At 45.0% G+C, this 26,632-nt stretch overlaps 1 protein-coding gene across 23 annotated transcripts in view; it reads right to left on the reverse strand.

Moving 5' to 3' along the window:
- RBFOX1 (RNA binding fox-1 homolog 1) overlaps positions 1-26,632 on the reverse strand; it is a 2,181,496-nt gene that overhangs the window by 248,864 nt on the left and 1,906,000 nt on the right. The gene's annotated exons all lie outside the window — the stretch shown is intronic.

Below are 26,632 nucleotides of genomic sequence, written 5' to 3' on the forward strand. Positions count from 1 at the left end.
AGTTCCATAAAAGATCATTAGTCAGAAACAGGCAATGACTCCAGTTATCTTGATCGAGTTTGAAGATGAATTCTTCTTGGAGGCCATGGACCTGGTCTTGAATCAGAGAGAAAAAAAAACAAAACAACACCCAGCCACCTGGACCAAATGAGCTGATCTGGTGGTGATGACAGAGGACTGAGACCAGGGTTTCTACTAGCAACCGGGTCTTTCCCGTTCCGGTTGACAAGACGGACAACCATCCACCCTCGTAAAAGATTCATGACCCAACTTTGCACTCTCTACTGCTTGCTTTCTCATAAAATCAGTGCAAATCCTATCAAAAATTTAGCAGAATCCCTGCCTCATCTGTTTAGGCCTGAAGCTAGTTGCAGGGACAACTCATTAGGGACAGGCTCATTAAAACCAGCCCTTGGGCAAAAGCAGTTTGCAAGTCTCCTCATTTTTATTCACTCTCACCTTCCTGCCCAACCTCTGTGAGCCCTCAGACATAGGCTTCTAACGATTCTGTACAGTGTGCAGGTCTGTTCGCAGAGTTGCAGGGCCCAGGGTTTGACAAATGCAGCTCCTTACGTCTGCCAAAGATAATCTGTGTCTTCTCCTCTGTGTGCATCAGGAGGGCTATGCCAGGGGGTGGGGTGCGGTAGAGAAAGGAAGGAGAGAATCCTGAAGGTGGGCCGGCTTCTCACCTGGGGATAACACCTGGCATTGCAGGGGTCATGGGAGCCCTGAAGACCAAGCCAGAGCTCTGGCAGGACCAGGGCCAAAAGGTAAAATCTTTGGGGTCTCACTCATGTGACCCCGAAGATTTAACTCATGAACAGGATGTTCAGCCCAGCACTCAGACCCTTGGGCACCTGCAGCTCGAGCAACAGCCTGGCTAATGGATTCATTACCAGATGTTTTCTGCTCTGTGCCAAGGATGCCATTCTCTCCATGAACTTGTGAAGAAGCTTGTTTGTGCTGAGAAAGAGCTGCTGGATTCTCCAGGCAGAGCTGCAAAGAACAGGCAGCCCCGATGCAGATGCAAAGCTTTCCTATTGCCAATTTCTCTGGGCAGGTTTATTTTTCGAGGGGCGGGAAGACAGGGCTGCAAACCCAAATGCTTGCGGCGGCCAGTGGATAGTTAAGCAGGCTGAGTCGAGGTCAAGAGTGAGTTGCAGGGACCCAGTTGAACTGGAAAGCTCATGCCCCACTTAAGCGGGCAGATGCCACAGAGCCTAAGGTGACGGTTCACACGTGGGGAAGTTGCCCAATATGCCGATAGTCTGATTTTCACAGAAGCCAGACATCTGGATTTCAAGTGAGATCTCTGGGTATTTCGATATTGGCAGCGAATAACAGAAAGAAAACAAAAACAACTCTATGGGCAAAAGAAAAGTACAGATTTCAGGTTTGCAACACCTGACGTGAGAAAGATGCTGAATTAGGAGGGACCTGGGTACCAGCCTTACCACCGCTTGGTGACGGCAGTACACTGGTGAACCCCTACGGCCCCTCTCTGTAATTCTGTAAAGTGAGGGGCTAGTGCAGGCCATCTCTCAGACCCAAATTCTGTGACTCTAATCCTTTTAAAAGAAACTTTATTAGGTAGGGCTTATAGATTCCAAAAGCATTTAACCATCTCAAATGGAACTAATATGCTAATAGCTCCACCATTGCCAAAGCCATTGACGCTGACTGTTCTTAAAACATAGATTATTAGCCTAATAGAGCTTCCAGAATTGCCAAGTCATGTGCACGCAGCATCGATTCCCTAACTGTGATGGGCTTCAATAAAACAAGACAGGTTGGTTTCGGGGGCCAGTGGTGAAGTGGGAGGGCCCAGGTGTAGCCCCATCCCTCGATGTGCCAGGGGTCACATCCTCCAGCTTTCCCTGTAACAGCATGTAGCTGAACTTGATTAGAGGTTGGCACACTGGGCCGTGCTGGACCCCGAGGGGTCTGTGCAGCCCCATGGGGGCTGCTAAAGGTGAGGGACAGAGAGGAAGGGGTGGCAATGAGGAGGTAAAGGCCTGCTTTCATTTCTCTTTTTTTTTCTTTCTTCCCCCCAGCCCCCAACAGAGATGCTTCATTTGAGCAGTATTATTTTGCTCCTTAACCTGAGACTTTAAGCAAAATGTGTGAAAGAAAGAAAGAAATGAATGATGGGCTGGAGTGGGAGTTTGGGATTAGCAGCTGCAAACTATTATGTATTAGGATGGATAACAGTGTCCTGCTGTAGAGCAAAGAGAACTATATTCAGTATCCTATGATAAAACATAATGGAAAAGAATATTTTAAAAAAGAATATATATATGTATAACTGAATCACTTTGCTGTACAGCAGAAATTAACACAACACTATAAACCAACTATACTTCAATAAAAAATATTGGAAAAACGAATGAATGAGTTACAAAAAAATTTCTCCGAATGAAAAGTATAAATACAACAGGATCTTGAAGCCCTAATTTTCTAGAAGCCTGAGCTTTGCTGACCCCACTCAGCCACTTACTGCCTGACTGGCCAGATCACCCTGGTTCCCTGCGCCTCCATCACCTATCTGGGTTGGAGGCATCCAAGGGGAAATTCACCCGGGAGAAAGTTCTTTCCCTAAAAACGACCATATTCATATTCTCTTCATTTCCCCCACCTGGAAAAGTGACTGCAAAAACAATCTCACTTCGGCTCACTGTTAATTCTCCAATGCCCACCTCTCCCTACACCAAAAGCCCATGGCTGGGGTAAAACAAACTCTGTGCTCTTGATTTCGGAAGGCCACAAGGCCCCATGGCATGATTGACCTTATCAGAAATGATTCGGTTGTTTTGTGGTTAAAGGAAGCAGGAATCCACACCACGAATCTATTCCAGTACAACTGTTTTCTGTTAGCTTTGAACACATCGCCGCTTCTCTTTTTCATCTACATTATCGTCACCTCTTCCACAAACCCCGATTTACAGACAAGAAATCTGTAAATTTGGGGGTGGCTGCTCTGGGAAGACTCTGCATGAGGGAAAGACACGTCCATTAGCAATGCAAGTACAGTCACAAATGAGACCCGCACTTGCACGAATAGTGCCTTTAAAACAGGTATTTAATCCAACTAAAATTTATCTTCAGAAAAAAAACCAAGCAGCATGGCGACTCAAGACATTCTGCATTTAAAACATGGATGAAGTGCTCTCCGAGTGGCCCTTTTTAGGGGAGATGCTTGCCGATCGTGTCGATGCCACTTTCCAAGCTGGCAGGGCCTGGATGAATAATTCTGGGTTAAAAAGTCATGGCCGGACTGGAAGAATACAAATGCTTGGCTCTCTTTTTAGAACAAATGGGTACATTTTGCTCCATTCAAGAAAAAAAGTGAGACTATAGTTCTTATCTGCGTTTCAGGGAATCCTTCCACCTGCACAGACTTCATGATGTTCTACAAGGAGATGGAACCGAAAGTTTCAAATCGCCGCCCTGGAGATGTGGGGAAGGCCACGCCATTGGCATGATCGTGTGGTTTATATCTTTTCGTCCCTGAACTGGATCTGTGGGTTCAAGGTCTCCCAGAACAGGGAAGACAAGCACAACACAAAGACCTGCATCCGGGACAGTCGACCAGAAGGACATCCATCCATCCCCCAGGCACCAGGAGCGGGCTCCTTCAGGCGCCCAAGGTGCACCTGGAGAGAGTCCGCATTGGCTCAACAAAACAAGACGCAGAGGCTTCTGCGGAACTCCACTCCACCACAGCCCGACCTGCCCTCATTAAAGATTCCCTACAAACAGGTGCTTCTCACTGGGCTGACTTCTGAAATGGCTTTCTTTTTATTCCCAGGGACACATCAAGAGCTGAAGGGGGTTTCATGCAGTATAGATCAGTCAGCCATTGACAGCGCCTCATGCTTTGACAAGCTGCTTGGCTCGGTTGAAAGTCTAGGTTGGGCTTGGGCCTGTCAAGGCTACGCTATTGAATTATTGACAGGCGCTCACCGTGGTGCAAGGGGAGAGCGAACCATAGCCTCAGCTCAATAAAGATGAAATGGAAACCCTCTCTGAAGCCGACTTTAGCACGTTAAAGGAGTTTTAATGGGCTGGTTTAAAATTCAGTAAGAGAATGCATTAGGCTGATTATAGTTTCAATGGCTAAATGCAGACACGCACAGAAGTTTGGGATTCTGAAGGGCTTACAAATGAGTGGGGAGCCTGTCAGGATGAATTACGCCCTTTGAAAGGAAAGCAAGAGTCCGGGTATATTCCAGCCTGGTCTCAAGAGGGGTTACTTTCCTGCCGTTTCTCCTTGATGCCCTTCTTCTGCCATTCCAGCCTAGGGCTGAACTGCTGGTCTGGATGTCGCAGAAGAAACCTGCGGTGTCATCCCGGCTACTTGGGCCTCAAAGGACCCAAACCACGGAGTGCATGCAGCCCTTGGTGGCACCTCTGACTCCTTCCGACCCATTCATAATCTCCGGCCCCATCCCAGGCAAGAGTAAGGCGTCCCTCCTATCGGCATCCTATTAGAGGGCTTGAAGAACCGTCACTGGCCAGTGTCCCCTGGTTAGCAAATTAATATTAACAATTCCGATTTTTCTCATATAATCTCTTTTCTTCGTTAAATTTCCACCTGCCAAGATTTACTTGTATTTTAATAGCTGATGTCAGACCAGCTGCAGAGAGCGAGGCCCATCTCAGAACTATAATTTTAAATACAATGAGACGCACATCAACTGTCGCCTTGACGTGCCGGGAATGATTCCACGTGGACTTCTAAAGTGCAGCCTAAGAGCTTCAAAGACCGAGCACATTTTAAAAGAATTTAAATTGATGATCACGGTTTGCTTTTTTTTTTTTTAAGCAATTTGTCTAATGTGACCCTCTATTCATTTTTTTCCAACTTTGCTTCCAAGGGGCTGCCTCCTGTCAAATTGCAGAAAGGGCCAACCAGCACATCTAAATCTGTGTTCATTTGCTTTCTGCGGGATTATGTCTGCCACGTTGAGCAGTATAAGTAAATCAAAGATGCTTCTCAGAGCTGCAGGAGTAGGCTAATCTCCAGACAAATATTTAGAAGGCAGCTTTGCCTACTCCGGCCTTAATCGTTTCCAACTGATTTGACTTATTCTAATTACAGCCTTTATGTTATAAAAGCCATTTTTATGTTGCTGGGGAGCAGTTTCATTGCAAATACATGAAATTTTGCTGAGTTCCCGTTCCCATGTTGATTATGGAAATGGTACTCTGCAGCTTGGCTCTAATTAGAAAAACACACTGCATGGAATGTCAACAATTTTTAACATTAATAACGTACCGGCTGGGTCCTTTTGTCTCTCTTAACATCCCTTCCACAAAGGCTGACACCAGGGAGCCTGGGATCCACTCTGCTGCAGAAGGACCACTCATTTCTCCCAGGGTTGATGGGTCAGAACTCCCTCACCCCCACCCCCTCAAGTGGGAATGGCCTGTTGGAGGAAGTGGGTTACTAATTTAATATAACAAAAGCAAAGGAAAAAAAGAGAATTAAATGCTAGCACAGTTTAGGGTAATGCATTTGCTTCATGACTATGAACTTGGAAGAGTCTAGCACAGTATCATAAAGCAGATTAAATGGGTCCTGTTACAAATCTGAGTGATACATCTGTTCCAGGGCTTCTTTCGGTGTCATGAGGTTTTATGTGTTGGAAGGATCTCAGCAAAGAGACCAAATGATTGTTTAGATTTTGCACTGAGAGTGGAGGTAGCCCAGGGCCAGGCCTTTAACCTCACTGAGCCTCAGTTTCCTCATTTTTAAAATGGGAACTATCAGGCCTACCTTGCAAGGTTATAGTAAGGATAGGTATAATACAGTACACTTGCATCATGTCATAAATGCACATCCATCCAGCTGTCCTGGAGACTGAACTGCTGGACCCTATACAAATTTCAAATGTGCCTAACCCGGAACAGGCAGTTCTACTTCTTGTAAAATATCTGAAATGAAGCCATGCACATAAGTTTAAACACATTTGTTTGCCTACCAAAATATCAATCCTTTGGGATACAAATAAAGAGCATGGAAAAACAAACTGGAGATAACATAAACATAGACCAAAGGGAAAGCTGTCCATGGTTCATTGTTAAACAAACAAACAAAAACCCAATAAGAATAATTCCCCTGGAAAAATTTATATTGCTTGGCCAAAATACAGGAGCATTTTAAATTGGAAAGGTACTGCCAATTTGCCCTCCAAAACGGCTGTCTTGAGTTACACTCTCATCAACAGACTTGTCTGTATACTTGGAGAGAAGGTTTCATGATGTAGGAGGGCTCAGGCCATACTCTCCCCCCCCGGCAGAAAAGTGTGCCAGAGGAAGAAGAAGAAAATGATATAACTGATGATTGTAGTGGAGAGAGAAGAAAAGAGGTTGCTGTGTGATAGAAGAAAGTAATTTGCTGCAGTGATAGTGAAGCACTTCACCCAGGGTTGCCTTCTTTGGTCATTTCCATGGGGAAATGCACCACCCCCACCCCCCCCCCCCCACACACACACTCCACAATGTGGCAACTCCTGAGGTTAAAAAATTCTTCTTCTGCGTGGAAGAATAACACGCTAGCTTTCCTTCAGACAAGATCTGAAGTTGTGGCTATGATGTCTGTCTGGATGATGGAGACCTTTAAAGAATCTTACTTATGCTTGCACTGAACCCACAACCAAACAGTTTTAAGTGGTAGGCGCTTTTCCTGGTAGTGAGCCAAATCTGCTTCAAGTTGGCTTGCAAAGGTTCTTGCATTTCCCACCCAATGGCCCTTAAACCAGGTCCCTCTGCTGCTTAAACATCTCCATGGATACCTATTTGCCCTCTCTCGGAGGTGCAGCATAACTTCCCAGCCCTAAGTGTGGACTATACACAGTGACTTCCTTCCAAAGAGCACCATATGGAAAAGGAGAAAAAAAAGAGTAACTCTACAGTGGAGAAATCGGACAAACTCTACCTCGTCCAGGCAATCAAGGTGAACATCTCAACAATGATCAATCTGATAGTATGTGCCCTTGATAGCATGCCATAAAAATGGTACTTGACCTCTGTGGTCTTCCTCCCCAAACTCATAACCCCAGTCTAACCATGAGAAAAACATCAGACAAACCTACATTGAAAGACACTCTACACAATACCTGACCAGAATGTCTCAAAACCATCAAGGTCATCAGAAAAATAAAGGGACCGTCTAAGAAACTGTCACAGACAGAGGGGACTAAGACGACATGGTGACCCAATGTAATGTGAGATCCTAAAGGGAATCCAGGAACAGAAAAGGGATATTAGATAAAAATTAAGGAAATCTGAATAAAATGTGGACTTTGGTTAACAATAATGTGTCAGTATTGGTTCATTAGCTGTGATAAATGTACCATAGCAATGTAAAATGTCCACAGTAGGGAGAATTGTGTGCATGGTACATGGGAACTCTGTACTATCTTTGCAACCTTTCTATAAATCGAAAACTCTTCTAAAACAAAAATTTATTTAAAAAAATACTAAACTTCAGGGGCCGCCTAGAACCTCTCAGAGATGCAGTCCAGTAAGACACTCTGGCCCTTGTTTTTGGCCCCTTCCTCCTTTCCCAGGTTCACCTCCTGCCTCATCTGCCGCAACACCAAGTGTCAGGGTATCCTGTGCTCTTACCTGATTCACGGGTTTTGCGCCTGTGCTCTCCTCTACCAGAAGCATCCTTGATCTTTCTTCCTTTGTACCTGATTAATGCCTTTCAGTGTTTCTAAGATCATTCAGCCTTGACCTCTCCAAGAGCAGCTTCCAACAGTAGTAATTGTTCATCCTCAACACTCTCATTAATACCCTGTCCAAAATTCCACTTACCTCCTCAGTTTATAATTTATCGTCTAACATACCTGTCTACCACATTTCTCTGAACTCCTTCAGAATTGATCTCCTTTACCTTTTTCTCTCTGCCACTTGGCTTAGTGCATGGTACCCAGCAGATCTGAAATAAGTATTTTCAGGCTGAATGGATGAATCGATAGATAGATGGTTGAGTGGATGGATGGGTGGATGCAGGGATGAATTATTCTACCTCTGCTCTTAGAGAAACTAAGTTGATGGTCTCTTTCTGAGAAAACTCCAAACATTTGAAGTCAGATAGCTTTCATGGACATCCCAGGAACCCCATACGAGCCAACTCCAATGCTGTGTCCTTTGTGAATCTTTCAGTGAGGTCACATCACTCCTTTGTCTGGCTCCCACGGGGCACTGTGCATTCATTCCACTGCTTTATAACTGACTTGAATGGAGCATCTTTCCTATTAGACTTTAAGTTCCTAAGAACAAAGCCCATGCCATCTTTGTACCATGATATAGAGGGTGGGGGCAGGGGACAGTATTGGTCAGAATTCCTTTCAGGAGAGTATTACCTTTACTATGGAGAATGCCTGGGTAAGAGCTGAGTGTCTGATGTAGGACTGGACCCTCACCCATCACTCTTCCCCACTATTCAAGGACCTCTGTGTTGACCTGTGCTCACCTCAGAGGGGGCAAGAGACTCTTCTGAGTACTGAAGGCACAGGAATTTCAAAATTGACAATGAAGTCTCAGGAGGAAGGAGAAAGGAAACAGGCAGGTTGCACACTTTGTTGGAAAGTAAAAGCGCCCCCCTACCTCGCCGCTTGCGTGGCTGCCTGAGGAGGAGTTTGGGGGAAGCAGGAAGGACTACTTGAGGTGTCTGCCTGTCGTTTGCCGGAGGACATGGGACCCCAGTGCCCTCCACAGAAATTACAAAGAAGTCTCCTACACTGTTCACAAATGCTGCTTTAAAGAATGAATTATCTGGGGGAAACTCCCCAAAGCTGCCAGTTCTGTGTTGAGGTGGCCAAGAAACAGAGATGGCCATGCTTGCAGTTTCAGGGACTGGTCAGGAACAGGGTGGGCAGAAGTGCAGTAGTTTATAGGAATGAGCAGAAATCCTGGAGAGGTTCCACACTTCACACAACAGGGAGAGCGCTGGGGTCTAGGACAGGGGTCTCTACCTAAGGCCAGGGGCCAAATTCAACCCAGCACCTTTTTGTAAATAAAGTCGTATCAGAGCACAGTCAAACCCATTTATCTGTATGTTGTCTAGGGCTTCTGTCACACGAAAACAGCACAGTTAAGTAGTTGTGATGGGGACTCAATGGCCCGAAAAGCCTAAAATACTTATTATCTGGTCCTTTACAAAAAATGTTTGTGGACTCCTGGTCTAAGACAAGGAATCCTCTAATTTTAAGGAGGAATATTCCCCGGGTGTGTGTTTCCCCAAACATCCTCAGTAAGCATCCAGAAACATTAGCTGGATTCCCAAAATTTCTCCCCTCTGGGCCTGGGATCATAAATAGTTCTGCAGATTAAAGACAAATAGGGCAACAGATTAGCCTCTTCCCTGGAAGTCATTCACACAGAGATTTTTAGTGGAATCCCAAAGCTCACCTCTCCCAGAATTCCATCCCAGCTTGCAAGTCACACCCCAGCTTTCAGACAAGAACCTAAGTTAAGAAAATGGGTGTGTTATCTGAGAGCCACATCTCTGCCCCAGGTAAAGGCCCTGGACTGGCCTCAAGCATCCCTCTGACCTGGCCATTTCCTTGAGAACCAACTCTCTGGGTACCTCCTATAGGGTCTGGGGACTCATCTTCCCACGACTGCTGGAATGACTCCCTTCTCCCTATGGGGTGGGTGTAGGAAAAACCAGGGGAGGGAGGGAGGACTCCAGGTGACATGGGTTTCCACTGGTGGCCCTCATGTAATGAGACCTCAGAGAGAGTCATCTTTTGCATCAGTGAAAAAATAAGCCCTTCAGAGTTAGTGTGAATTGGGTGGTGGGGAAATGTCTCTCGAGTGGGGAGCTAATTTGCTTAGCAACTCAGTACTTTGTACTGGGACTAGCAGGCTTCTTCTTACTAATGTGGGTCTAAAGTAGGCCAGTTAACCTTTCTCTGTCTTTGTTTTATAGCTTTTGCCTGGGGCTAAGGAGACGTGGGCATGAAGCATGACTGCTGAATGGGTATGGGTTTCCTTCTGGGGTTATGGACATGTTCTGGCTCTAGACATTGATGGTGGTTGCACGCCATCGTGAATGTCCTAAAGATCACTAATGGTAAATTTGAAGTTATGTGTATTTTACCAGAATTTGTCTTAAATGACATAAAAGCTAGGGTCCTTTGTTAGAGTTAAGGAAAGAGATTGAATGAGATAACCACATAAAACACCAGCACCACGCATGACACACAGCTGATGATCAGTCAATGTCTTTTTGCAGTTGGGGTGTTGTTAAGAAAATCCAGACCCTGCACTCGCTGTTGGAGTCTGCTAGAACACCATGGGAGGACTTAGACTCCTGGTTAATGATGGTAAAAACAAACCATCCACCCAATGTATTAGATTCAAGCACATGTGCTTCTATTTCTCTGCATCCAAAAAACAAGCAAGCTAAGGTTCTTTGGCATATACCTATGCCAGATTCTTTTCCAGTCCTAGCACACACACTGCCTTATTTAATGTCATGACAACCCAGCCCCATTGTCGTCCCCTTGCACTTGCACGTCCAGCTAACAAGGGGGTCAGAGATAAAATGTGGACCTGCGTCACTGAACTTGAAGTCCACTGTCCTACACCCTGTCCATTGTTATGGAGACACAGAATGGTTGGGTGCCATTTTTAATCCAAGGGTGGGTGTTGCTTCAAACTGTTCTCAATGATGCGATAGATGCTGAAGCTTTGCCTGTGGGAATGGATAAACAACAACAAAACAGTACACACCTTTCCAAATAGGGAATGGGTGCAGGCAAAGACACGAGGCTGGGATGCAGACAGTGAGCCTATGGAACATTGTTTATTCCAAAATATTTAAGTGTGCTAGATTAATGGCGATCCCATTGGGCTGGATTACAGAGTTAGTGGAAGGAAAGTGAAATTTTAAAGAATTCCCTTCATTTGGCCAATTTCTATTGAGCACCTACTCTTTGTAAAGAATCATGTCAGGAGCTGGGGTAAAATCATGAAAACAGAGTCACTAGGTAAATACAACATCGTAACATAAGTTCCCCAAGGGCAGGGCTTTTTGTGTATATTGTTTACTGCTATTCTCTAGCTTTTAAAAGAGTATCCAACATAGAATAGGTCTCAGCAACTAGTTGGGTTAGTGAAGAAAGGAAAAGAGTAGGGTCTTCGGAAGTAAAGACATGTCTGACTAAAGCACCGTGCGTGTCCTTTTTTCAACAATGGAGATCGCAAATTCCCGAAGGGAAAAGATACATTCATTTTTGCCTTGACCCACCGTGGCTACATAGCATCTTTGATCACTTCCTCCCATTATTCGTTCACCCATTTAATAACTATTTCCTTCACACCTACTATGTGTCAGGCTCTGGAGTAGGTTCTAAAGGTATCTCAAGGACAAAATACGTGGCTTCCTATCTTCATGGAGCTTATTGCAGAGTAAGAGAAAGAAATATTCAATCACATAAAATCATTGCAGAAAGAAAAGTATGGGGTGCCGGCAGAGAAAATACAAGCTGTCTGGGAAGGGGCTACTTTTGATGGGCTGGCTAGGGAAGGATTCTTCGCGGACCTGATGCTTAAATCAAAGGCTGAAGAATGAGGAGGGGGTGAGGGAAGGAGAGCCAGGCTGGCTTGTGCAAAGTCTTCGGGATCCCAGAGGGCTCCAGCATGAGAAAGAAGCCAGGGAGCTGGGGATGGGTGAGCAGCACACGGAAGCCGCCAGAGAGGGGAAGCAGCTTGGCCTGTGTCCACTAGAAGTTATCCCTTCCAGTTACTCCAATTCACAGGAATATAATGTTAACATCAAGAGACACCAGAGAAAAGCGTTGCCCTGCTCAACTGCCCTACAGCTCCTGTGCGGGTCCCTTCCGCTGTCACCTACTCCTCTCCACAGGTCTGATCCTCATTCTACCAGTGTGGCTGTCCCACAGTAGGAAAAAGAAAAGAAAAGAAATATCCTTATGTTTTGAATTTTTGTTATGTGTCAGGCATTGTCCTGTGCCTTTTATTACCTCTGTGTGAAGGAAGTTGTGGGAATGCTATCATTGTTACTGCTACTACCACTATTATTATTATTATACTTATTAATATTCCCCTTATAAAGATGGGTAAGACTGAGTCTCAAAGGGGGGAAGTGAATTACCTCCAAAGCAAAACACCACAGTATGGTTGCATGAAAATTCAAACACCGATCATCAGACTCCAAGAGTTTTGTCCTGACCATTAGATAATAATTCCCACAAGACAGATTTGTCTCATGTAAGAGTTTACTCAACAGAAATGTTACTGTGCAATGACTATGTGCCGGGCACAATGCTAGGTGTTGGCTTAATGAAATGAATAAAAGCCATCCCTGATTTTACTGAGAAAAACACAGAAACACCATCATACAATGTGACACAAGCATCTGACAGGTGTGTATAAAGAGCTATGGAGATTCAGATTGGGAGGGAGTGACAAACTTAGCGGGGGCCACCCAGGAGAGGCCACAGTTGAGCACCAGCTTAGCAGAGGTAATGACTTTCCGTGTGAGAACATGGGAGGGAGAGACATTCTTGGAATGTAAAAGCACATTTGTTTTTAGATTCTCTTCCCATATAGACCATTACGGAGTATTGAGTAGAGCTCCCTGTGCTATACAGTAGGTTCTTATTAGTTACCTATTTCATATACAGTAGTGTGTATGTGTCAATCCCAATCTCCCAAGTTATGCCCCCCCTTGGTGACCGTAGTTTGTTTTCTACATCTGTGACTCTATTTCTGTTTTGTAAATAAGTTCATTTGTACCATTTTTTTTTAGATTCCACATATAAGCAGTATCAAAAAAGAGCAGATACATGTATGCGTACAACGGATTCGCTTTGCTGTGCAGCAGGAAGTAACACACATTGTAAGTCAGCTACTCCAATAAAATTAACTTAAAACACACATTTGTTGTGAGGGCCTAGTTCCATGTTCCCAGTTAAATGGCTTGGGCAGTAAGACAAGACCCGAGAAGGAGCGGCCAGATTACAAAGGGTCTCAGAAGTCAGTTAAGGGTTGGGGACTTTCTCCTGAAGATGATGGGGAGTCACGCATGGGTGTCAGGCAGGGAGGCTGGGGATACATTTCACAATTAGCAAAGACCAAGCCAGTCAGTGTAAACCAGAGGTTCTCCAAGTTTGGTTTGGTCCAGCTGCATCAGCATCTCTTGGGAATCTCTTGGAATGCAAATCCTCTGACTCCACCCCAGACCTCCCGAATGAATCTGAAACACTGCGGTTTTAACAAACCCTCCAGGGGATGCTGTTGAGCGCCCACGTATGGGAACCACGGATCTACCCCACGCTTTAGCTGCTTCTGCACCCACCTCCACAGCACACAGGATCTGCAGGGGCTGCTTCACTCCTATGCTTCTCCCAGCTCCTTACAGAGACAGGAAAGCATGCGGCATGTCTTGTCCCCTTCTTGGTGTCAACCCACTACCCCCAGGTGGTCATCCAGCACAGTGACCACCTAATTTCTCGGGAGAGACCCTCTCTCCTGACTTATCTCTTTGGTTTTGGTTTGAAGACCACGAGATCTTCTCTCTCTCCTTCCTAGTTTTGCCCACTGCTCCGGGAGCCGGAGAGCTGATGACGGATGCTGTTCGGGAACTCTGGCTGGTGCTCGAAATGATCATTAGCTAAGTGCCAGGCTAATGCATTCAGAGGTGGTGAGTTAATAGGAAAACAGGCCTGATTCGGTAGGCTGTGCCCATGGTGACCTAGAGCTGGGTGTTAAGTGGTGACGGGCGACTCCCCTCTAATCGCCTCTTGTTAGCTGCAACTATAGGCAAATTGCTAGCGAGGATTAAGTGGGGAGACTATGCCAGGATCACTGTCAAGCAGAAAAAAGACTCAATTTGTAGAGCAATCACGACTCTGTAATCACTTCCTTAAGAGCTCTTTTCGGCTGTGTTTGCCTTTGGAAGGTGGGGACCCTGCCTAGGCAAAGGTGGGCTAAGAGCTGCAGGCTGGCTTTTTCTGGAGCGTTCTAAAAAACAATTCCCCACCACCACCCAAGGAGATAAGCCTTGGGTGCCCTGCCCCCAGGGGTCTCTGGGCTTGAACAATGAACACCAATGTGCATAAACAATTGATGGGAGCGCTCCTGAATAGAGCACATTTCTGTAAACTCAGGGAGTCTGGGAGGAGGCTCTATGGGGGAAAAAAGCAGATACATATTGTTTATCACTGTTTGCATGATGTCCATATAAAATAGAAACAAATTAACAAGGCAATACAGTCATCCCTCTGTATCTGCTGGGGACTAGTTCCAGGGCCCCTGTGGCTCCCCAAATCCATGGGTGCTCAAGTCCCTTATATAAAATGGTGTAGTATTTGCATATAACCTAAGCACATCCTCCTGTATCCTTTAAAGCATCCCTGGATTACTTATAATACCTAATACAATGTAAATGCTATGTAAATAGTTGTAAATACAGTGTAAATGCTATGTAAATAGTTGCCTGTGTGTGGCAGATGCAGGTTTTGTTTTTTGGAGCTTTCTGGAATTTTTTTTCCCAAATATTTTTGACCCACGATTGGTTGAATCCACAGGTGCAGAATCAGGGATATGAAGGGTCAACAGCATTTTAAGAACCATTAAACAACAGTGGAGAGGAAAAAACGCTGCAAGGGTATCCTGTTCCCCCCCTTTCAGTTCAAGGGGGATTTTTTAAAAGGTGGTTGGTGGGGCATGACTTTTCTTTTCCAAATGTTTGGAGCCTTTACCAGGTTGGATAACAGCTGTTTTCAAGCTTATTCTTAGGGCTTAACGCCTTCATTATTCTCACACAGTTACCTGGAGAAGTTTGGTGCCAGAATAAGTTAGAGGGATACACGTCATCTCAGAAGAAACATTCTGAAGCTTGGAAACAAAGGAGATCGTTGGGAATGAGTGGATATTTGAAGCCAAAACGTGATTTGTTCAGATAGAAATGTTATTTTTTTTAACATGTTTATTGGAGTATAATTGCTTTACAATGGTGTGTTAGTTTCTGCCGTATAACAAAGTGAATCAGCTATACATATACATATATCCCCATATCCCCTCCCTCTTGCGTCTCCCACCCACCCTCCCTACCCTCCCCCAGGTGGTCACAAAGCACCGAGCTGATCTCCCTGTGCTATGCAGCTGCTTCTTCCCACTATTTTAAGTCCTTCAAAGAAAGGCTCCAATCCTTTGCAATTTCCCAAGTAGAAACAAGTTTTGAGAAAGTTTCCTATCACATGATTCACTGGCAGGCTGCCGTAAGGAAAAGGCAGGAGAGATGAGAAGTCTAGGGGTAGGTGAAAAGCCGGCTCATCTACTACTCATCATATATTACTTCCCCCCCTTGCAGGTTTATAAGAAGTCGTAGTTTAAGAAAAACAAAACCCCTCTCATTAAATTTGTGTTGTGAATCTGCATGTTCCAAATGAAGCATAAAGCAATGCTGGGAATGTAGCTTGCATTTCAAAACACAGTTTTCAAATTTTTCTCTAACTGTCCAAAGGAGATGTTTTCTCACCCATACAAGACTTTCCTTGAAAAAAAAAATCAACATTTGCCATAAACAATACACTAAAATTTTTTTAAAGCTCCCTTGTATATTTCAAAATAATCAGAATGGGAGATTTGTATTGAAAAACTAAGTACCATCTCTATGTCAAATGTCATTCTTCTTAGTGCCCAAACTTGTAAACATCCTATCCACTTTGGAGAATAGTTTGTTTCAGTTCATCTCCAAATTTCACCTCTCTAGTGGACATTCAGTCAAAATAATACCTGTCATTCACTGAGAAAGGAAACTGAAGAAAAATTCATCGGAAATTCAAGGTGATAATCTTGGTGGTGGGTCCAGCTGGCACTGTGTTTGGTTTGTTTGCTTGTTTGTTTCTGACTTTGTTTTTGTATTAGGATAACACTATGGCCGCAAACTGTCAAAGTTGAGATGTTGCCCCTTCCCTATGAATTTTCCAGTTCTTTCTGATGCTGGGTGCTGTGTCATAGACCAGATATATATGTGGTCAATATATGTCCGAGGGTGGGGGTGGGTCGAACATACGAGTCTTAACAGCGATCTCACATTTGATCAAACATAAGTGAGTGTACGTACAGTACATAAGTAAAAACCCCAGCTCCTCTATTTGTGCATTGCTTCAAAACACCGTGACAAACCCCTCAAAATTCACTACTTAAGAAGCTCCAAATGCTTAAAAAAAAAGCAAAAAAAAACTGTCTCAGAATAAACCAAAGGAATAATCAGCTTGGAGGACTTTTCCTGCCTCGCGCGTGCTTAAGTTATATAAATAAAGAGAACAATTAACGTCAACTGCCTTTTAGTTCTCCATCCTATTAGCTTTGGGGAGCTTCAAGGTAATCTCTCCACAGAGGGGGGACACCCTGAGATTAAAACACAAGGTTTTCTTGAGAAAAATGGGCATGCTGGACAAGACAGCTCACGGAAATAAGACATATCGCTTCCTCCACTCTTCTGCTACTGAATCGTGCTGATTTCTAGAGGACAGGGATTCGGACACGAGGAAAGAAATCCTCCAAGTCAGGTGAGGAGAAATCGGGACAGAGCCGTGTGACATGGAATGTGGAAGTGGCTCGGCCGCCCCTTTCTGCTCCTTTTATACCAGCCAGACACATGAGCAGGTCAGCGAATCAAAACCCAGAAGTCCCCCCAAATCACAGGCACAGTTTCAACACCGCAAGCCACGGCTGCAAACTCTCCTGGGTCCACAGTCAGCAGGAAACTCTCCTTCCCAACGGCGTGAAGGTATGGCTGGCAAACCGGGGGTACAGATCGTGATGGGAGTTTGGGTGCAAAGTCTCCCCAACTCACAAGGGCCCCAGAAAGCTCCCAGCTTCCCCCACCCCCCACCCCCGGGCTCCATTCCACAGTTCTGGCATCAAACGAAACTCTGGCAACACTAAATACTTTTTCGCATGACAGCCGTGCATCCCCTGCCATTATTTCCCCCTTTAGTTTCTGTTTTGCAACATGCGCTCTTTGCATCTAGAAGTGGTGAGAGAGATGCAATTAGTTAACTAAGAGAAACGACATCTCTCCACACAGCCGCGGCTGGGGCAGAATGGGGCCCAGTTCATGGATGAGCTGGTCTTGCTTTTTTGGGCCACTCCACACAGAAGGCCAAGCCTGTGCTGACAATTCAGCGGGGCTCAAACTCCCTGGGATCTATTTCCTCTCTCCCTCTGTCTCTCTCTCTCCCTCTCTCCCTTGGGCTTTCATGGACAGAATCCCCGGTGGGAGGAGATAAACTCACCCCAGGTGTGAAGCCAGCCGCACGAGGTGGGGTGGCCAGGCGTCAGTGGGCAATGCTAGTGGTGAGCTCCATGGGTGGAAAGGTAAGCCAGAGGACACAAAAGGAGGGGTGGAGAGGCTTGGCAAAAGGCACAGTGAAAAAAGGCAGAAGGAAAAGCATCAGGAATATGTACAAAGGGAAAAAAAAATAAGGCAAAGGGGATGGGAAATTAATAATCCAACAAGCAGGCTTCCTGCGTGTTATTAATCACACTGCTTCGCCCAAGCTGCAGAGAAACCCAGCGCTGCACATGGGAGGGGAGGGCTTTCAACACCATTGGCCACTTCTGCTCACTCCTACACACCTCAGCCAATCCTCCCTGCGCCTTAAGGTACAGATCCATCGGACTGCAGTTCCAAACCCCTGGAAGATGAGAAATTGTGCTCCGTGGGTAAGGCACTGCTCTGTCTGGTTAATGCACTGTAAACTTTATTTGAGCTGACTTCTCCTCTGATCCCCCAGTGACGAGGTCAGGGAGCGCGAGCAATTCCACCCCAAATCATGCCATAATCGAATTGCTGCCTATTTCCCGAACCTATAATGAAAAAGGCAACCGAAATAATGCAGGTAATGTTGGCGGCCTCCCCTGCCTGTCGGACATTATTACCTCCGATTGCTTGCTGCCATTTCCCCGGGACTCTAACAATGAATATATTTCACAGCTCACTTGCTCTCCTGTGTGGGTGGCATGGTATAGACACCTCCATGATCTGAAAGGGAATCTAAGACAATAGCGCTGTTTCTGAGCTCTGTGCCTAACAGCCTACTGGAGGGAGAGGTGTTTTTATCAAAGTGCTTCATACACACACACGCACAGCAACCTGATGGGGTCCAGAGTCACAGATTCAGTCAAAGCCAACTCAATTTCTCTTTGTCTCTTTAAGTCCCCAGCTTCGTCACCTACAGCAGAATAACCGAGACTGTGACTCCTTTGTCACTCAGATGCTCTGGAGGTTTTTATTCTATTTTCTCCCTCTGAATAAAATGGGACAGATATGGCTTTAGGGACTGGAGAGGAGATAAAATAATATGTGTACACACCCTACCTGAAAAATGCCTTTTACGCGCTTGTTTCTCTTTTAAAAGAAAATCAACACTGTATTTGCATGCCCTTAAAAAGCGGAATTCTGCGTCCCATCATCTTTTTGCTTCTCAGAAAAGTGCTGACAGCAGCACGATTCAATGGTACGGAGTCAGAGCCACAGAAGGAACAACCCAGACAGCATACTCAGCTGTGATTTGTGTGACCACCCTTTGGCGAACGAAGGCCGTCTCCAGGCCAGTGGAAACGTGACGTGGGACGCCGAGTGTGCCTGATTTCTGGAGAAGCTGTGTCCAACTGAGCGCCTTGGTAGTCTCCCAGCCCTAGCTTTTCTTCCTCCAACTTGTAGGTTTGGTTTAACCTGAGCAGTGGCTTTGAAACTGTCAGGCATCAGATACGGCCATTTGTGCCTAGGAGATGTTGCTTTTATCTAGCCATCATCACCAAATACTGGGGCTGGCACCTCGGAAATAGGTGTATTTACGGATGCGTGAGTCTGGACAGTCAGAGATGTGAAAGCATGCATTCAGTTAGCAAGCAAATACACTCCCAGCACATCCGGTTTAAGAGCCATACAGGGGATACGTAGAACAAGTCAGAAACAGGGTCCGAGAACATTTTCTTAAGCTTGAATTACAATACAGACTCTCCCCCTTTATATTTCTTAATTTTGTTTTTCTTCTGCTTTTTTTTTTTTTTAATGGGAACTGCACTCTACATAATTTTCACTACACACAAATGTATTTCCTCCTCCCTACTTTGGCCCTACTTCTAACGAGGAAAACCAGGCCACAGAAATGACGTGCTGTCAGTCACGACAAGACAGTCAGGTGAGAAGAGTCTCTAAGAGTTCATCAGGTGAAGGTCTCCAATTTTCCCCTTCCAGCTCGGTCCAGACTGATGGACGGGCAGCCCCACATTTTAAAAAAAGATACACGGGTTCAAGAGTGCACGCTGACACACGGACGAAGAATAATTCTTAAAAACACTCAGCACTACGGGCTATAGAGAACAGATCTTATAAGAAGGAGGAAAAAAGATCAATATAAAGAAAAAAATGCTCTAGATGTAATTGAAGTCATACATTTGTACATGACTTCTGCTATACGCCCAATTACTGCTATTTATCAAAGAGTAGACAACATTGAACCTGGCAGCATGAAAAACAAATTTTACTAAGTCAGAGGGAAAAAAAATCATCAGAAAGAGAAGGGAGGAAAAAAGATACAAATAATAAATAATTCAATATTCTCAAGGAAAGCTCTTGGAGAAAAGGCTTGGTTGATTCAAACATCAGACATGGGTCTGACAAGAGATGTATCGATTGAGACAATTCTATCATTATTATTCCAGCCGGAGTCCTTCACAAAAGCTGCTCTTTTTGTTCCTGTTTTTATTGCTGTAACTACCAACCTCCTTCTTATACCTCGATCTCTTTGAACCGGTATTCATTACAGCTTAAATCTTAAGCCCAAGCATAAGATGATAAACAGATTCTGTGTCTCATGTTTGGCGGAGGCAAGGGCTCAGCTTCCCTAAAATCTAATAGGATGGGAGGCTATTCACAATCTGCTGAGGATTTCCACACTCCATGGAATAAGTCGTGTGCCCCATCTGTATAATTACCAAGGCGGAATATTTAGATTCCAGCAGGAGCATATATCCAAAGCAAATAGGACCCACATCTAACAAAGAGTTGCCAAACGCTGAACAGGATAGCTGACAACAAATGTACCCTCATTTGTTACTTTCAAGGCTATGAAAAGCAACACTGACAACATATATCCCTAATGATTTCCTTCTCTTCTGCCCAAACTGGGTTCCCAAAATGTACTTGTTCTTCCAACCAAAACAATTAAAAAAAAAAAAAAGAAAGATCCTTTTAGGTCAAGGCAGATCGGAGGCATACAGCAGTATAATTAGTGGAGGAAGAATACACCTCCATTAGACAACTGCAAAAAGCAGAACTGTGTCTTCAGCGTTCCATGTGTTAATTACAACCAGATAGGAGGTGCCACAGAAAATTAACAGTCTCGCACAGGCATGAGAAGTAAACAGACAAAACAGGGGCTGCTGGAGGGTCGGGAGAGCAAGTCAATTTTGAAGAAAGATAAAAGAACTGCCATGTCCATGATGGCTGCGGGGAGGGGAAGGGGCAGTGGATCTTGTTATCATCAGTTAATTAAGCAGGAGGTCCAGGCTTGCATATGCGTAACATTTGCCATGGTAATCAGATGTATTATTCAAATGGGCAGGAAAACAAAAGCCATGGCAGGCCTGACAAGGAGCAACGACGACGACGACGTCTGCTCACTCCAAGGTGCTGTATACACGGAGCCAGAGGAGGGAGCAGGGTTCTGCTCCTGGGGGTCTAACCAATGGGGTGGCTTCCTGAAATTCAGATGGGAGAATGGAGGTGGGTGGGGGATGAGGATAGATTCTCAAAATTAAATACTCCCCAGGTCTGTGTTTGACAACCAGCCAAGGCTGGGGAGGGGCATCAGCTGGTAGAAGACAGGACGGCATCCAATCAGGCTGAGGCTACAACGTAAATGGCACTTAGTGGGTCTGAGAAGGGGGCTCTGGAAGACTGTTTATAGGGGAGAGAAGGAGAGAGAGAAAGGAGGAGAGACAGAGAGAATGTGAGTAGGAGCTCAGATTCAACATGGTTATCACCTTTTCTGGGCTTGCAAGAGTAAGGGGGTAAACCTCCCCTCCCCAAATCTCAGATACGAGCTAATCTACTAATACTCTGTGGCAAAGGCTAGTTCAGGTTAGCTGGTCTGGTCTTTCACCCCCAATGTGTACTGACCATTTACAGCCAATGACCTTCATGGGATTAGATACAGCATCAGGAAAGTGAGGCTGTCCTTGTGTTGGGCAGTGACCTGTGATGCCCGACCTCCACCTCTGAGGCCTGACCCACATCCAGAAGGGGCAGTAGTCATTTCACAGGATGTGAAGGTTTCCGGACACTGTGACACAGGCAAGACTGAAGGTCGTTTGCCATGCAAGATTTTAGGAGATGTTGCATCTTGTGAAAAGTGGAGGTGGAGCCCCCTACCCAGCCACGGACAACACAAAATACAGTCTGATATCCTCTGTAAGACCTGCTTTAGCCCTGGCAAACCTCCTCCTCTGCTATAACTTTTTAACCAGGACAGGGCATCATTCATCAGCCGCTGAAGCTGGTCCTCATGTCCCCAGGCTCAGTGTGGCTAATGGGTTGGGTTGGCTGGGGAAGCAAGGGTGACGATAGGGGTGGGTGGGCAGTGATAGGAAATATCGTGGCCTCCAGTGGCTGAACTGGAGCTGGGACTGTTGCAGAATTCCCACACAATGACATTGGGAGACAGACTGTCCCTGGGGTGGGAGTGGTGGTTGTGGGCTACACACTGGTGTCAAAAGTGTATCTAATCTCAGTAAATCTGCTGCAAAAGGCCGGTGGGAGGTGCCAGAGGAACTGAAGGGGACCAGGAAGCCGAGTGGACATACAGTTCTGTCCCCAGACTGGCTCTGTAACCACACACATGCACAGAGATGGCAGATCACAAGTGCACGCTTTTCACATACTTCTTGTAGAGCATGCTTGAAATGACACAATCGCAGAGATGGAGAACAGCTTAGTGATTGCACGGGTTTCAGGCGGGGCAGGGAGGGAGAGCCAGGGATCATTGTGTTGGAGCTGCTCTATGCATTGACTGTGGAGGCTCTGCAGGAAACTACACAGACGATAAAATTACAAAAGTAAATGCACAAGCATCACTGAGTGCATGTATAATTGGTGCTATCTGAATAAGGTGGATGGGCTAGGTCAATGTCAGTTTCCCAGTTGTGATACTGTATGAAAGTTATGCAAGATGTTGCCACTGGGGACACTGGGTAAAGGGAATAGGGATCATCTCTTTCTGTTATTTCTTACAACTGCCTGTGTATCAACAATTATCTCCAAAATTTAAAAAGAAAACGTTTTAAGCAAAGTGCAAATTTAGGAGTCATGCATGGGATTCTCAGGGTCCCTACCTATCAGCCATGAGTCCTTGGACAAGTTACTTCTTTAAGGCCCAATTTTCTGCTATAAAATGTGCATAAGAATAATGTCTCCTTCAAAGGATTATTGCGGGGGTTAAATGAGATATGTTTTCTGTGGTTGGCTCTTAGTGAGGGTTTGATAGGTGTTAGTTATCACTTTTAATGTCATCATTACCATTAGTATTTACAAGTAGTGTCCAAATCTATGTGGATAAATAAGAACACGTCTAAACTCTGAGTTGCCTTTACTCAGAGATTAAAAGTGCACCTATCGCCGCTAGATCCTCTGAGTTTCAATGATTGGGAATGGAGGGTGTTTTCCATAATTCATCACTGACAAAAAAGACAAGAAGCCTGTTCCTAGGAAGGGCTCTTGTGCTCCCCGCTCCCGACCATCATCCATTTGTAACTTTCCCATCTTATCTACAGGAGGCCCCTCCCTCCGCAGTGTGGATCTAAGCTCTCCTGCATCCTTTATACCAGCCAACAGAGGTCAGGGGGTGACTCCCGGGCACTCAATCACATCTGCTAAGAGCTACTGAAAGGAGCAACGGGGAATAGAAGTCTCTATTCTGATCAAATTAGTTGGACATGGATCAATAGCAGGCTTTGGTGTGTCTGTAAGCTCAGAGCCTGCAGATTCCCAGCATAGAGTAATCTAGAGAGGAAGAGAAAGAGAGCAAGGGGGAGAAATAATATCTGTTTCCTTGGCACAGAGATTTCCTTATATTGAGTCTGTCACTTCCCATTTCAGTTAACAAACTGCTGAATGGAGCTCATCGTTGGGCAAATATCACAGCTCCATGGAATACAAAATGGGAGCAATTGTTTCAGATCGGGGGTTTAATAAGAAAGAAAAGGCCAAGAGAGAAAGAAGAAATCTGGGTGGGGGGAGCGGACTCTGTCTGCAGAGGGGAGACCAGCTCTACAGAGACAAGGTTTAGGAAAGGAGAGAGAAGACAGTCTTCAGCTTCACTTGTGTTTTTTGTTTTGTTTTATTTTATTTTTCTCTCTCTTCAACTACTACTAGCCCAAGATTCACAGCAAGCATTACTGGGTTCAAAGCTATCACAGAGAGTGCATAAAAAGGACAGCTCTATTTTTCCCAGGGGAGGATACTAAATTTGGAATTGAATTACTTTGGAAAGAAGGGTCTGGGGAAAAAAAAAAACAAAAACTGAATGTGCTCTGCTCATCTTCTTCTACTTTCCTGTACTGAAAAAGGAGCATAGTCACTGCCAGGTGGAGAGGAAACTGTGGCCCTCTTCTTGTCTGCTTGGGATTCAACAAGTCTCCTCGGTAGGGGGTGGTGTATTAGAGAAAATAGGGAATGTCATGTGGGGAGCCCCTTATGTTCTTAACAATGTTAGGTAAGGAAGAATTAGGAAAAGTTAGGTTTAATACATCACCCAAAATCACAGAGCCAGAGAAGAGCAGAGCTGGGTGTCAAACCCTGTTTGGACTCCAAAGCTTGTGTTGATTCCACAATACCATTCTGTCTGCCCACTCAAGGGGCTGGTCTGTCTCTTATTTCTGAGAGATTTATCACCCTAGTGATCATGAACCTCAAGTGTACTGGCTCATGGCTACCCTCTGGATCTGCATCCTGAACCAGAGCTCCACTGGTTATACAGCCAGAAAATATTTATTAGCCTTGGAATATAATGCTAGCCAGTGGTACCTGCCAACGGCTGCACTTCAGATTCATCTGAGACTTTAAAATCCCTGATACCCATCCCCCACTCCCAGGGGATCTGCATGGGCAGCCAGGATTATGAATGACTGGGCATGGCAATGTAATGAATTTAAAAAATGGCAACAAAATGGTTCTTTAAGAGGATTACGGCAATATGGTTGGTAGCACTATGAATTTTGAAAACGAATAAAGTTCAGAATTTTATACATTAGAGGCTGTAGGACGTAACAGAAAGAGCCAACATTGGCCATTTACTAACGATGTGACCACGTAACTTCTTCAACACTCCTTTATCTATAATGTGGAGATGCTATGCTTCCCCTTGCAGAGCTGTTATGGGGATTAGAAATTAAAATTGCAAAACACTGAGCATTCTGCTCAGGATATAGTGGACATTCAACCAGGTCTACCATATTGGCTGGGAAAGCAATGTTTTCTATTAAAAAAAAAAAAAGACTAAAAACTAAAAATGACTACATTTGTGTTAAATTGTGTGATTCGTATTAGAACTTGAAATTTAGAATCTCAAATTTGAATTGAAGATTCTTGTATGTTTTCTCTCTTTATTCAGTCTTTCCTCTAATGTCAGCTTCTCAGAAAGATCTTCTCTGACCACCCCATACGTATCTTCTCACACGGCTTTTACTCTCACTTTATATCACTCCCTAGGACCTGGGTGTTCATTACTCACTCATTCGAATAGTGAGGGCACTGTCTGTTTAGTTCATGGCTGTGTCCTTAGCACCTAGAATCCCACTGGCATGTGGAAACCCACCACAAACACTTGTTGAGTAACTGAGTAAATGAATGATGAATGGATGGATTGCCTGTAGATCACGTGAATTGGGATTATCCACATTTCTTTTTCAATGCACAGATTCATCCCAGCCTTGATGAGTCAGAATCTCCAGAGGTAAGGCCTGGGACTCTGCATTTCCACAAGCTTTGCAGGTGATTCTGATGGACACCAAAGCCTAAGAATCACTTTTCTGGAGCTAGAGAAGTAATCGTCATTGAATTGCTTCAGTGTGCCAGGTTCTCTGCACATTCATATGTGTGCTACCAATTAATCCTCACACATGCTGAAGAGGTGAATATCATCCCTGGTTTTTTTTTTTTTTTTTTTTTTGCGGTACACGGGCCTCTCACTGTTGTGGCCTCTCGCGTCGCGGAGCACGGGCTCCGGACGCGCAGGCTCAGCGGCCACGGCTCACGGGCCCAGCCGCTTCGCGGCATGTGGGATCTTCCCGGACCGGGGCACAACCCCGGGTCCCCTGCATCGGCAGGCAGACTCTCAACCACTGCGCCACCAGGGAAGCCCTCATCCCTGTTTTATAGTAGAGAAACCAAGCTCTTGGATTTTATGAAATACGCCTGAGGTCACTCAGCTAGTAAATAATGGCACTGACCCTGGGACCCAGATCTATAGCTACAAAGCGCAATACTCACTCCTTTTGATAAACTGTGCTACTCTCAAACCAAATATTCCCTATCTCCTACCTAGCAATTTCTGAATCCTACAGCCACTGGGGAAGACTTCACTGATATTTATTTTAGATATTAAGTAACCAGTGCACGAGGAACTGCAAGAGCAAACATATGGTAGCAAGACAAAGCCTGGGATCTATGGAGAACTGCAAGACAACTTCACAACCAGAGCAAAGGAACATCAATGGTTTTCAAAGTGTTGTCTCCAAGCATGACATCACCTGGGATCTTGTGAGAAATGCAAATTCTCCCTGCCCCATCCCAGAGCCACTGAATCAGGAACTCTGGGGGTGGGGTCTGGCCATCTGGGTTTTAACAAGCCCTCCTGGGAAGAGTAAGACCCACTGCCATAAAGAAAGAGTGGGAGGGAGAAGAGGGCGTTTCAGGTAGGGTGGGATTGCCAGGGGAGAGAAATGGTTTCAGCGTGAGGATTTCTGTGGAGGCAATAAGGAGTCACTGCAGGCTTTTGAGCAGAGCACTCATGGGAAAGTGGTCCAGCCCTGCTTCCTGGAAAAACTGATGCTAAGAAAGCCCTCAAAATCAGGGAAGCTTGTGACCTAAGTTTATTTTCCCTATAGCTCTCTCTCTTTTTTTTTTTTTTGCCTCAAATAAAAGGATTCCATGATTAAATCAGTCTGGGAAGCCTGGTTTAAAGCAAATTGCACAAATATGTTGATGCTTATGGTGAGACTTTTCAAAGCCTTTAATTGTCTGATAGACACTGTGAAAATATGAAATAGAACATTTTGCATCACTCTGTGAGAAACCCTTATTAACAGGAAACCCTGGGACTTTTCCGTTATTCCGTATTTTCTGTGTGTGCTTATGTGGGTTTTTTTCCTCTTTTTTAAAAATAAACTTTATTTTAGAATAGTTTTGGATTTGCAGAAATGTTGTAAAGATAGTACTGAGGGTTTGTACATGCTCGACACCCAACACCTCCTGTTATTAATATATCTTAATAGTATGGTACATCCTGCATAACTAATGAACCTGTATTAATGCATTACTATTAACGAAAGTCCATACTTTACTCAGATTTCC

The sequence above is a fragment of the Globicephala melas genome, chromosome 15, assembly GCF_963455315.2.
Source record: "Globicephala melas chromosome 15, mGloMel1.2, whole genome shotgun sequence".
In the NCBI taxonomy this organism is placed as follows: Eukaryota; Metazoa; Chordata; class Mammalia; order Artiodactyla; family Delphinidae; genus Globicephala; species Globicephala melas.